A 13861-nucleotide genomic window follows, 5' to 3' on the forward strand; every position below is an offset into this window, starting at 1 on the left:
CTGTCTCCCCTTTGTCCCCTCCCCACGTTTTTTCATAACCAGCAAAAAGTATATGGCAGTTGGTGGCCAGGGGATTTAACACTGATGCAATGCCAGCACGGAAGGTATAGCGAGAGCGCTGCAGTGTGCCTTTCTGCGGACGGCCACGGCCACCTGGCCAGGAAGCGGCTGCTGCAGCAGTCAGTCTGCGGCATCTTGCGGCCTTGGCGGGCGGTGCTGTGCCGCGTTCTGCTGCCCCCAAGGCAATGCTGGCTTTCCCTGTGTGGGGCTGGATTGTTTGTTTCATTTACTCGCATAAGAAAACTTTAATTATAGTGACAAGGTAACACTTAACTGCATTTGCGGAGTTTCTTATAACGACTGTATTAGCCTCTTTTTTGGAATATTTAATAGACTGAGGAAATTGTGTCATAAAAATTTATAAAAATTTGAAAAGCAGGTAAATAATTGGGAGGAATAAAAGTTTTATTTGCTTGTAGTGATCTCAAAATCAGTGTTGTTTTCCAGCTATACAAAACCGTACAGCTCTGCATAAAAGCTTAATCATTGATGTCCTTAAAGCCAGTAACATATTACCGTGTGTAAGTATTAAACCTAAAAAGGCATTGGTTAATGCAGTCTCTTAGTGCCAGATTCATAAGCATGGAAAACAACAGATACGTTTTGTTTACAGCTGGTTTCCTTAAACAAAATAAACATTCGAATTGTTGACATATTGCATCTCATTCATTCAGTTGTTTTGGATTGAACTCAGAAGGGCCCTTGCTTGGAGACACTGCATAAGGTGGGAATTTTGAATGGCAGCATGTAGGCTGCACTGAATTCCAGGATAGGCTTCATGGGTCTCTAGGACTCAGAGTGGGTGACAGGTAGCACTACATCATGTGCATATGGCTAAAGGTTTCTTGATACCGCAGCCCACTGCAGTGAGAAACTATTCAACAATTATGCAGAGGTTATTGAAGAAAATCCTGAGAGTTTGCAATGTGTGGCACATCAGGAAAGGAAGAATTCTCCACCGCATTGACTCAACAATGGCATGGTGGAGTAATTTTAAACAACAAAACTGAACTAACCGTGTGCAGACATTGGGGGAAATAACTAACAGAATTTTGGAAGGTCATCTTTATGCTTCTCATTGACTGAAATTTGTAAGTGAGCTGAAATAGCCTACGTATCCTTGAACAGAAACATGTCAAAAACACACAGAATAGTATTCAAATTGCCCCAAACGCTATATTTTTTTAACAACAAAAAGCAACTAAATAGCTATTATGGTTTTCTGAGCTATGACTTTAGCACAACTGTTATCATCCTGCGTCTTGCTGCAGCCATTTATAAGTTTCAAGTGCACACAAGAACATCATTTATCTCTCTTGGCAGGCAAATGCTTAACTGCCATGCAATAGGATTATAGATATTTCTTTTTAGATGCATTCATTTCTGTTCTTTCCATCAGTTGTCTTAAAGATACTAATAATAAACAAACCAAATCCTTGAAAGAATTTAGTATTTAGTTCCATTGTTATTTTCTGATTTGTTTGTTGCTAATTTATCATTTTTTCCAAATAATAGCATACATAGTATTAATTGCTTCTGTCTGTGTGTTTATGTGGTGCCTAATGCATTGTGGAATTCAATAAATACTAAATCAGCCAAGCAGTGCTTTTTGGAAGTTAATTTAGTAGAAATTATACCTTGCCTTCCTGGTAGGTTTTTGCTTTAAAAAAAGAATAATTGACATTGTATAAAAGTCACACACAAAAAAAATTGTTAAGTTTGAGGGTAGGGATGGAGGGGGAGAGCCATGGCCCAAATCTTTCATACAAAAAAATGAAAATTCATAATGGAAAAGTATGTATAATTTGTTGACTTTTTTATGAGAGTAAGTTATCATTGTCACCCAAAAGAAGACAAAATAGTTGGGAAAGATAGCTAAGAGAGTTTGATACCACGTATGTAGAAGATGGTCCATTATACAGCCCTTCTTCCCTTTAGATTCTCAACCAAATTGGGAATAGACACAAGGAACCATAAGGAAATTAAAATATTGTGTTAACTCTATTCAAGATAAAGTCAGATTGAAGAACACAGCTTAGCCTCAAAGCCAAAATGGGGCATCTTATTCCTTTTTCCTTACTTGGCATGCTCACCCAGTCCACAGCTGAAAAATGACAGGCCTCCCCAGCATTAGGGCAGGAAGGAACCCAACCTGTTCAAATTCCGGCATAAACACCAAAGGCAAAGGGAAGCCTGACGCTTTGCAATCCATAAGGCGTTCAGCATGTGTGAGCAAGAGACAGGCCCATGTGTGAGAAGGGAATTTTATACATCACTCCTGCCCACTAATGGCTAGTAGGCCCTCCTGAGTTTTTCCATCACTAAGTCTTTTCATTCCCAAAAGATAGCAGTGAGTAAGGTGCTTTAAAAAGGCAGCAGAAAAAAAAAAAAAAAAAAAAGGCAGCAGAAACATCTTCCTCGGTACTTTCTTAGAGGCAGAAAGTTGTGGCACAAGTTCCTAATGTATGGATCAAGAAGAAACATCAGAAAGAAGAAAAGTTTCCACCCTAAGCTGTGTAACAACCAGTTGAGAAAAAGGGAGGAACTGAAGATAACTCAGGTTTTGAGCTAGGGTAGAGGAATAATTTGGAAGGAGAAGATAACAAACTGCATTTTAGACCCACTGAGATGGAAGCCTCAGAAGGACATCATTGTGAAAATATCCAACAAGCCCATGGAAATGTGGAGAGGTCAGAACCAAAAACAGATAGGGAGTCATCAACATTGTAGTTGGAGTAATGGAAATAGAGGAAATGACTAAGGAATAGATGCTAAAGAGCATCCCAGAATCAGAACTTTGGAGACGGCTTCCATTTCTGGCCTGGAGGATAGCAAAGTGGTCGAAGCCAAGTAGGGAGTGTTCCAATTTAGTGGCTTTCTGGAACAGATGCACAAATGGGAGTCTAAGGAGGGCAAGGACTGAGGACTGGTGACTAGGAGACCTCCGGAAACCTTTCAGAGAACTGATTCATCATGGCAGGAGAGGCTAAAACCAGACATTGATGAGTTGAGGGGGGAATGAAGATGAGAAAGAGGAGAGGGTTGTTGTCTACAATCTTTGCAGAAATTTAACTCTAAAGGGGATGAGTAGAAAAGCAATTAAATCCTGAATAAAGGCCAATGGTGATTATTTTGTCAGGCTAGGGATATTTGAACAAGTTTCTAGGGAATTTGGGAGATGGAGCCAGAAGAGGGAGAGAAATAATTAAAGAGAAGGGAGAAGAGGACATTCTCCTGGGGATTTGTGATTTAGCAATTTTGAGTCCCCCCAACAGACTAGCTCTTTCTGGTCTCAGGTTGCTTTAGACTCTGCAGAGTGAAAATTGAGCCTGACTAGTTAGGATGGCTCCATGCCCATGGTTTCTTCCCCATCTAATCTGGCTACTAGTACTCAGACTTGAATAATGACTTTTAGGGAAAGATAAGGAATGTCTTGGAATGTAGCCTAGGTTGTCTGTGATTATTACCAATTTATCTGGAAGAGAGTAAATTACCCAGTTGGTAATCACACAAGGACATTACATTGAAATATTACCCCCTTGAAAACAAGAAGTTTAGGTAAGAATGGCTCTAGCAATAAATTATTAGAAATAAAGCATGTTGTATTGATTTTGGCCTGGTAACTTCCGTGTTTCTAGGTGAAGTGTTTTACATGTGCTTGTATTAAAAGGTAAAGGAGCTATATCATCTGGAAGAACCTACTTCATCTAAAATAAATTTGGAGGTGATTTCCAGCCACCAGAACCAGGGAAACCATCATGTGGATAGATTACTATTTTCTTTTTAATGTTTGAGTTTTTGAAAGGAAAATAATTGTAACTTGCAGTAATATCAAATATTATTTTCAGCAAATATTCCCTGGTAAAGGGCTTTATTTTACCATAATAAAAACTTTTAAAATAACTTAAAACTATACCGAGAAAATATTGCAAATGGAATTATTTCAGATTGTTGTTTTAACATTTTAGCTATTGTAGAGCCTAATTAGGTTTTGTTGTTCTATGGGTTACCACACTGCAGAAGCCATGATAATTCCAGGAGTATGTGAGGGGAGTTCTTTTTGGGTGTGTGAGCATTACAGACTTTTCAAAAAAGTCAGCTGAGTTTGGGAGCTTAAAAACATCAATATAATTGAATTCGTCTACTATATAATGCTTTGCAGACAGTTTTTGGAAAGTAATCATTTATTATCCACAAGCAAATAGAATTTATTTATATAGTTTCCACATTGAGTGTGGGATTAGTCATGCCACAAAATACTGAGTCATTTGGCCAGAAAATTTACTCATAGTTGTATGAACTGCCAATGGAAAATTTGAGAACTGTTTATAAATCAAATTATAAAGCTCTTAGAGTTATAAATCGCTGAGCAATATTGTTCATTATTATTCAGATGGTATAAAATATTTCCACCATTTCTAAGAATGGGCAATTTACAAAGCAAGTTTGAAAGCTGAAGATATTGCCTTCTAGATCCAAGATGAAATTTGCCATATAAGTTATAAACATTCTACATCTGAAACTTCTACACTTCTTAAGTAAAAAGATAAAAAAATAAGGTAGGAGCTTTATTATTGAATAGCAAATGTTACAAGATGAATAAAATTTTGGTTATTATCTACAAATTAAGTTCTAGGTTGTGATGATAATAAAACTACAGCAACATTGAATAGCTAGAGTTCCCCTATTTCTTACAATAATTCTTTGTCATTTAGGACTTTTGCATTAAATATTTTGTGCTAATAGAGTTGTATGCTAATGCATCAATGCACTCATAGCCTGAAAAAATATTGTCACTAGGAGAGCAGAAGTACTAAATGTACCAAGGAGAGCAGAAAATTGTGATGAGCAACTGATGATTAGTAAAAGATGTATTAATAATATATAATTCCAGAGGTTATTGATACCCCAATGTAAGGACATCCCATGAATCTAGGAACAGAAAGAAAAGTACATCTTTAAAATGTTTTTGTAGCCACAAATACTTTATGGAGTAAAACAGGGCAACAAACAGCAAACACACAAATTGGAATATAGTAGAGTTTATATTTCAAAGAAGAAAGCCATTAACCTAAAGCCTGTTCTTGCCAGTCCTATCTCTACTGTAGAAGTTCAAACTGCAATTCATGAGTAGGTTTCTAGAGACCTGAAATTACATGTAAAAACTTGTGTCTCATTTTGAGGACATGATCCATACCTTTCATTAGATTCTTAATGAGCTCTCCCCCAACTCCCACAATGAGAATCATCAGAATCATACAAATCCACATAGGTACTGACGCTTCTGAACTCGTATAAGTCATTTGATCCATCAACAATGGCAGCACCTGGGTACCCCTGAGACTGTAAGAAGTGTCTTGGGGACTATCCGTCCATGGTTAGCAAAGGAAACTTTCTGTTCTAAACTATAAAAGTTTAGATAAGTCTCCCAAGTACAGGTGAGTGCTGCCACCCAAAGACTAAATGGAGGTGATGTGCTGGGAGTTAATTTGTCCTCTAGCATCTTTAAACATATTGGGAGAGAGACAAATGAGTCACCTAAGGTAACTCCCACTGGGATGTCAGTTGTAACCCTAAGAGAAGAAAAGACTGTGTTAACAATCTAGGACCACTTCCATAGACTTCTGTTATGGAAAGAAGGGATAAATTGATTCCTAAGCTGCCTTCATGCCAATTAACTACCCAATTTATAGCTAGATGTTTGAATGGATAAGCCCATTCCAAGCCAATAGGACTAGTCCTAAAAGCTAGTCTTGAGTTCACAGTCTGCAAAAATTGCTATACTCTTAAGGCCTAAAAGAGGGACAAGAGGAATTAGTATTAGGTTCCCAGAAACAACTCAGACATTCTGGTAAATAAAGCCACCACTCTTCCTAAATCCTTCCCCAAGCCCACATTCAACAGTCTACTGTGGAGTCTGCAGACCTGGTAATTGGTGCCCTCAATCCCACCAGGGTGATTCTGCACTCTGGTGGGAAGACTGCCCATCCAGCTGTTCAGCTTCACCTACTCGTTGTTTCTAGCGTCCCACCAGGAGTGGAATGCTATGGTTTAAATTTTTACTTCTGCAAAAACTCATGTAGAAATTAGATTATTGTTGTGACAGTATTGGCAGGTGGGACCTTTGAGAGGTGATTAGACCATGAGGGCTCTGCCCTCATGAATGGATTAATGCTGTTACTTTAGGAGTGGATTTGTTATAAAAGAGCTAGTTCAGCCTCCTCTCTCTCTCTCTTTCTCTCTCTCATCTTCATCTTCCACCATGTGATGACACAGCAAGACAGCAAGGCACTCACCAGATGCCAGCACCTTGATATTGGACTTCCCAGCCTCTAGTACTGCAAGCCAATAAATTTCTGTTTATTATGAATTACTAAGCCTGTGGTATTCTGTTTTAACAGCACAAAACAGACCAAGACACCACTCTTGCCATATTTGTGGACCTCAACTCCCTCTCCACCACCATATTTCCAGGATACTAGGTCTCAATGTCACATCATCGTGATCACATATTGTTACAGTATGAAGCTGGTTATTTCATTATGTGACTGTTTCACTCCAGTGGGCAAGTCCAGTTTCCTGACATATCCCGATCTCTCAGTCTGGCTAGTTCTTTTTGCTCCAAGTTCTGTTCTGATCCTCTAGGGTTTGGTGACATAACATTCATGCATTCCACACAGAAACAGACCTTGGATCAATATGATTTCCTGGGTGCCTCAGACCCCCCTCTGGGCCTAGTGGGCACTGTTCTTTGCACACTTTCAGTCTGTGGTCATTTGTAATGAGGCAGGAATCTACCTAGAGACGATATTGCAGGATTGTAGTTAATGTATCAGACTTCCTGGTGGTTTGCCATCTGGTGAGCTGTTAAAAGTCTAGGTCTTAGTGCCTAGATTAAGGGGCACCGACAGCACCCTGGGAGTTGATTGGTATGATCATTATTCACCTGTGCCACTTCCCCAAAAGGCATGGAATAACATGCACTGGTCATCCTCATTACTGAATGGCTACCTTGATGTGGACCACCTAGTTACCTGTAGCAACAGCTAGCACTTATTGAGTATCTACTCTCTGCTAAATGCTTTACATGCATTTACTCATTCAATCCTCACAGCAGCCCTGAGTAGGTACTACTCTTATTCCTATTTTATGGATGGGAATTCCAGGGCTTAGAGATGTAAGGAATTACCTAAAGACCACACACCTAGCAAGTGGCATCAAAATTCTTCAGCACTTCACAAACCACACAAACCATTCCTGTTGCATGTTTTCCATTTGCACTGCCTCCCTGCTTCATTTGCACTGCAGCTCTTCCCCTAAAGGAAATCCTCTTAGTTGGAGCTTGCCGAGCAGCTACTCTTCCTCTCTTCTGACTCTCCTTAGGCTACCCCTACCCAGATTAATGAAGGCCAACCCAACACTCCAGCAGAACGTCAGATGTTTCCTTGTACACAAGAGATGCGGTCTTCTCCTTTAGCCTGTTAGGAATTTACCTAGGCCACACCTCCTAATCCAGCAATTTCACAAGACTCTTTGTATTAAAAAATTATAGTTTCACCCTTACCATTTCATTGCCATGTCTCCATCATTATCACTTGGGTAAATTTGACCCAGCATCTCCAGAAAACTGAAGAAGCTTAGTGGGGCCAAGCTGACTCCTACTTTGGTAAAACGGCTCTATGGGAGACCACCTGGCTGTCCTTTATAAAAGAGAAAGCTATAATGATTTTTTCTTTATATTTTTACAAAAGATTGAGGTTTGTCTAATATAGACTCATAGGCATCAAGGTTAATTAGCTATGTTTATTGAAGCCCTCCCCTGTCCTCAATGCTATAAACTCCCCTCCTACTCTTACATGTTTGACCTAAACTTGTATGGGGGTAATCGGTTTAATTTGCTTCAATTAATAATAAAAATATTGCTATTAATAAATTAATATAATATAACTAATACAATACTAGTAGTGGTATAATAAAATACTACTATTAAATTAATGTTATAATTACAATATTAATAATATACTTAGTTATAAAATAAAATATATTTTTGTAATAATATTGATATATTGTTAATTAATATAAATAATTATTGTTATAAAATAAGAAAGTAGTAATTATATTATTACAAATAATATTATAATTAATATTAATTAATTTATATTATTATATACCTGACATATCAACTCATAATGGGGTATTTTATTATTCCCATTTCACAGATGGAGAGACAGAAGCACAGAAAGATTACATGGGTAGTAAGTATTGGAGCTAGGATTATGAATCAGACAGTTTGGCTTTAAAGCCTATGATTGTAAGTACTTATGTGACCTGCTTTGTAAGGGTTTCAGACTGGAAGACTATCTTGAAATAACTACATAGCAAAACTGTACCTCTACCAATAAAAAAGAGTATCTCACTAAGCTTTCTATCTTTTCACAGAAGGACAAGTTTAGTCTTTCCCTCTTTCTGTGAACAGGATGTACATTTGCCCAAGGTTCTGTGTCCTGCTGACTATTCTAACAACTTCTCTACCATAAAATCAAAGACTGACAACACTGTCCCCAAATGCCATCCCTGCTAAGTCCCCTGTTCCTCTGTCTTTTTGTCTTTTTTTTTTTTTTTGAGATGGGGGCTTGCCCTGTTGCCCACGCTGGAGTGCAGTGGCCTGATCATAGCTTACTGTAGCCTCCATCTCCCAGGCTCAAGCAATCCTCCTGGCATAACCTCCCAAGTAGCTGAGACTACAAGCAGGCACCACCATACCTGGCTAATTTATTTTATTTTTAGTAGACGAAGTCTCATTATGTTACTCAGGCTGGTAATTCTTGGCTTCAAGCAATCCTCCCACCTCTGTCTCCCAAGTATTGGGATTACAGGTGTGAGCCTCCTCACCTGGCCTCTTCTCAGTCTTTGACACTTCTGAACCTCGACGTTAGGTTGCATACTTTGATCTCACTCTACCCATCTATCCATCCTTGCTTAAATATAGCTTCCTGGGCCTCAGCTGGCTTAAAGAGATTCATCCCATTTCCTTGAGCTTTCTTCTTTGATCAACACTTGCATTCTCCATCCTTAACTGGTTTCTTAGTTCTGACTTGCCCTATGGCTAACCACACCCACATATGCCAATACACTGAGAGAAGATGGCCTTTTACATTCCTTTTCATTTTGATTACGAGTTTATTGATAGCACTTTCACTCATAAATATATAATAAATGTATTTTTCTAAATGACCTTCATAGGGATAGGGAAATAACTTGATAAAATTTGTAATGTAGCTGATCATTTGTTTTTTTTTAATTTTAATGTTGCTTCAAGGTGGTAAGAAAAAATATCAGAGTAAGGAGAGAAATGATTGGTAACAGGTAAGACGGGAACTCCACTTAAGATGATTTATTAAGTAAATTATCTAAAATATGTGACTCAGCACATTAATTATATTTAGACCTTAACTTTTGATAGTATAAAATTACAAAGTTAATGGAGATAATGGTGAATGGTAACCAGTTATTTCATTATCATATGATATTAGGCCAGGCATGGTGGCTCATACCTGTAACACCAGGACTTGTGTCAAAAAACTGTTTAGAAATATTATTTAGCAAATAGATATGTTGATGTTGTTAGGAGCTAGGATTTTCAGTGAGAGAGAAAAATGCATTATAAAATCAGAGGATCTCTTGAGCCTAGAAGTTCAAGGCTGCAGTAAGCCTTGATAGCGCTGCTGCTCTCCAGTCTCTGTGACAAAGCGAGATCCTGTCACACACACAAAAAAATTTATATATATACATATGTGATATTAACATAGTGTATAATGGGATAGATATTTCAAAAAGAAATGATCTCATCTTTTCATATTATAATTGATTAGATTAATATTTGAGAGTTGAATCACTCCTGATTTTTATGCATAAGCATTGATTCTTGGATCAGAATTACATATTACATTTTGTGAATTTACAAAATTGGTCCAAAAGTTATTAATGTTGTAGAATACATTTACTTAAAGCAAAAAGCATAATAATCTCATTTTGCTCTCAACTTTCAAGATGAATAGAAAGTTCCACATTAATAAAAAAATGTGAAATAAAAACAGTTCACATGACTTATAGTCCTCCTAAAATAGAACTTGTAATTGATTTTACTCCTCTCTAGGCTTAACTCTGAACCTGTGGTTTGTTTTTTGTTTGTTTGTTTGTTTGTTTGTTGAGACCGAGTCTTGCTCTGTCACCCAGGCTGGAGTGCAATGGCATGATCTCGGCTCACTGCAACTTCCATCTTCCGGGTTCAGGCAATTCTCCTGCCTCAGCCTCCAGAGTAGCTGGGGTTACAGGCACTTGCCACCATGCCTGGCTAATTTTTGTATATTTAGTAGAGATGAAGTTTCACCATGTTGGCCAGGCTGGTCTCAAACTCCTGACCTAAAATGATCCACCTGCCTCGGCCTCCCAAAGTGCTGGGATTACAGGCGTGAGCCACTGCGCCTGGCCTGTTTTTTTATAAATATGAGGAAAGGCACATAATTATTGGGGGGACAAGTAGTAACACAATAATAGCCAAGAAGAAAATGTTCAGAGGCCCTAGAACCACAGGAAAATTTTAGAGTCCCTCTGAATTTTGCATTTACTTTCTTGTGCAAATTTTCAGATAGTTCTGCCTGTGCCTGCAGGCTTTTTATTGACAATTGATTGGGATAAGTGACACTGTGGAGCAGGTGAAGATTGCCTTCCACTTTTCCCAGCCTCTTATTTCTGTGCTATTACCTCTGTGCTATAGTCTTCTTCGTGAACACATCAACATGAAAGTAAGCTAGCCACACTGTTTAATTTCCGAGAAGACAAAGCCTGGGTCACTTAGCACTTGGTTCTTTTGCCAGGTCAGGAGCAACAGAGGGACTCTGGTACAGATGATGAAGCTAACATGTGGAGCCAGTGATACCAGCAATACTAGGGGTATTAATCCAGTAATACAGATAAGAGCATGCATGAAGAAAAGAGCAAAAAGAAAAACCGCTTTGCCACTGGAAATAGAGCTTGATCAGTGGTAGGATGGATCATGTCAGAACATGGAAATTAGAAATACAAGCCATACCCAATAGAACAGTAATAACCCAGCAAACAAATAGTGTAGATCAGGTACATTGTCAGTATCAGATGTCCGTAGGGAGATAGCAGGTGGAAGTATTGGCAACGGAAGGAATCTATTGGCTGGCAACAAATAGACACACAGGCAATCAGGAGGTATGAGGAGCCCTGCCATGTTGTATCAGTCAGAGTTCTGGCAAGAAATAGATGGCCCACTAAAATTAGGATGATTTGAAAAGGCTTTAACTAAGGGACTATTTAAGAAAGTGTGGGCTGAGTATAGGGAAACCATGAGGGATCATGCTGTACCTCAGGGCTAGTCATAGTGGAAATGTTACCAGCCCTGGACCAAAGGTGGCATGGTTATTGCAACCTGAAAGGAGAGGGGCACATGAAATCTGAAATGACCCCACAGGAAGGGAGCCGGGAGGATAAATTCTCCTGACTCGCTGTCCTCCCTCCCTCTGATCTCATGCCTGGACACTCATTGGCTGAACTCAGCTGAAAAGAGAGTTCGGGAGCCCAAACAGGTCAAACTCCAGACTCAGAGAGTGAAATAGAGACAGCTAGGGAAAGGATCTGGAGGGCCAAAGAAAGGATCTCCTTCTCTAGCATCTAACCAGGACTATAGTCCTAATAAACACTGATGAACAAGCCAAGACTCCAGTCTCTGTGGGAATGGTACTACAGGGCAAACTTAGGCAAGGAGGGCCCTGTAAGGGACTACTTGAAGTGAAAAAAGCAAAAATCTCATTATTGGAATTGACAACCTGTTACAAAGCTGACTTGATGATTAGTTGCTAAGTTCTGGCTTGAGCCCTTCTTCAGCCTGCTTATGGATTACCAACTAGGAGTGGTTGCCAGGTTCCACTGGGGACCTCAGCTCCCTCATCTATAAAGTGTGGATAATACTTGTTCCTACCACAGAGGGTGTCTGTGAGGATTAAATGAGTTAGTAGAGGTTAAATGCATAGAATAGCACCTTATATATACTAAATATTCAGTAAATGTTAGCTATGTTTTTATTCTTATTAAGTGAAGGAGGCAGAATTGGAGAGATCCAAGGATGTCATATAGGTCAGTATAGGGAACTAAATTAATTTCTTTTGTAGATAATGGTTACACATATGAAAACACGTGATATCACTGCTTGTTCATTCAATTAGCTTCAGTAAAAGTAATCCACAAACTCCAGAAAGATAAGAATGTTTTTCTTTCCTTTCCCTTCATGGAAAATATAAAATGATTCAGGTCTATAGCCCCCTCAAGCATAATGCTTCTTTTCTTTTTCTTTCTTTTCTTTTTTTTTTTTTTTTTTTTTTGAGACAGGGTCTCACTGTGTCGCCCAGGCTGGAGTGCAGCAACAGGAACACAGCTCACTGCAGCCTCAAACTCCTGGGCTCTCGTGATCCTCCCACCTCAGCCTCCCCAGTAGCTGGGACTGTAGGTGTGCCCCACCATGCCTGGCTAATTTTTTTTTTTATTTTTTGTAGAAATGGATTCTCACCATGTTGCTCAGGCTGGTCTTAAATTCCTGGGCTCAAGCAATCCTCCCACCTCAGCCTCCCAAAGCCACAGTGGTGTGAGCCACTGCACTTGGCCCAAACATAATGTTTCTTAGGCTCCTACATAATCTCTAATCCGGTCCAAGTTATGCCGTAACAGTTTGGCAGCATTGTCGAACCATCCCGAAGCACACTGACCATTTTTTTAATCATGATATTGCCAGAACAACTTGGAAACTGAAAATATTTATGTCATTTGAAAATGAAGGAAGTGGCCAGGTGCGGTGGCTCACACCTGTAATCCCAGCACTTTGGGAGGCTGAGGTGGGCGGATCATGAGGTCAGGAGCTCAAGACCATCCTGGCTAACACGGTGAAACCCCGTCTCTAATAAAAATACAAAAAATTAGCCGGCCGTGGTGGCAGGCGCCAGTAATCCTAGCTACTCTGGAGGCTGAGGCAGGAGAATCACTTGAACCCAGGAGGCGGAGGTTGTGTGAGCAGAGATGGCGCCACTGCACTCCAGCCTGGGAGACAGAGTCAGACTCTGTCTCAAAAAAAAAAAGAAAAGAAAATGAAGGAAGTAAAAACAGACAGTAAGTTGAAATGCTGCCTAATGGACCTTAGTAAAACCCAGTAGTTTTCCCTCTAGAAGTCAGAACACTTTGGTGAGAAAGCCATGCATTTGTTTTGCTCAGCAGAGTGCTGTCTGAGGGTTGGAGTGCTCAGAATGCACCCAATCATTTACAGCCATTTCGATCTTGATTTGTCTTCCTCGAGAACATACATAACTAAAAATAAATAATATAGGCATCTCCTTCCTCCATGCCCTATCTTGCTATGCAGCTGGACTAAAACTAGTAGTCCATTTTATAGAAATCATTAAGCCAGCCACTGGCTATTTAGAATTGTATTGGCACTAGTTTCCCGCCACTTTTGAATTTATTTAGAGGGGAGTCTTCAGTTCATATTCTGACCTGAGTACTATAAGGGATCTTTTATGTCTATACATTTCAAAACTGATATATGTATAAAGCAATCCAAAACTTTTGAAACCTATGAAAGAGTACTTAGGTTTTATTGTAGTGCTGTACTTGCCTTTCAAAATTTTAATTGAATTCATAATAGAGAACTTATATTTAAATACAAAGGCAGATGAGACACCTGTATTACATTTTGATATTAATTTAGTTTCCTTAGGTTTGGTGACTT

The 13861-nt window shown here is 39.2% G+C and overlaps 1 protein-coding gene across 7 annotated transcripts in view; it reads left to right on the top strand.

Moving 5' to 3' along the window:
• BEND6 (BEN domain containing 6) overlaps positions 1-13861 on the top strand; it is a 72155-nt gene that overhangs the window by 757 nt on the left and 57537 nt on the right. The gene's annotated exons all lie outside the window — the stretch shown is intronic.

Source organism: Pan troglodytes, chromosome 5, assembly GCF_028858775.2.
Source record: "Pan troglodytes isolate AG18354 chromosome 5, NHGRI_mPanTro3-v2.0_pri, whole genome shotgun sequence".
Classification (NCBI taxonomy): Eukaryota; Metazoa; Chordata; class Mammalia; order Primates; family Hominidae; genus Pan; species Pan troglodytes.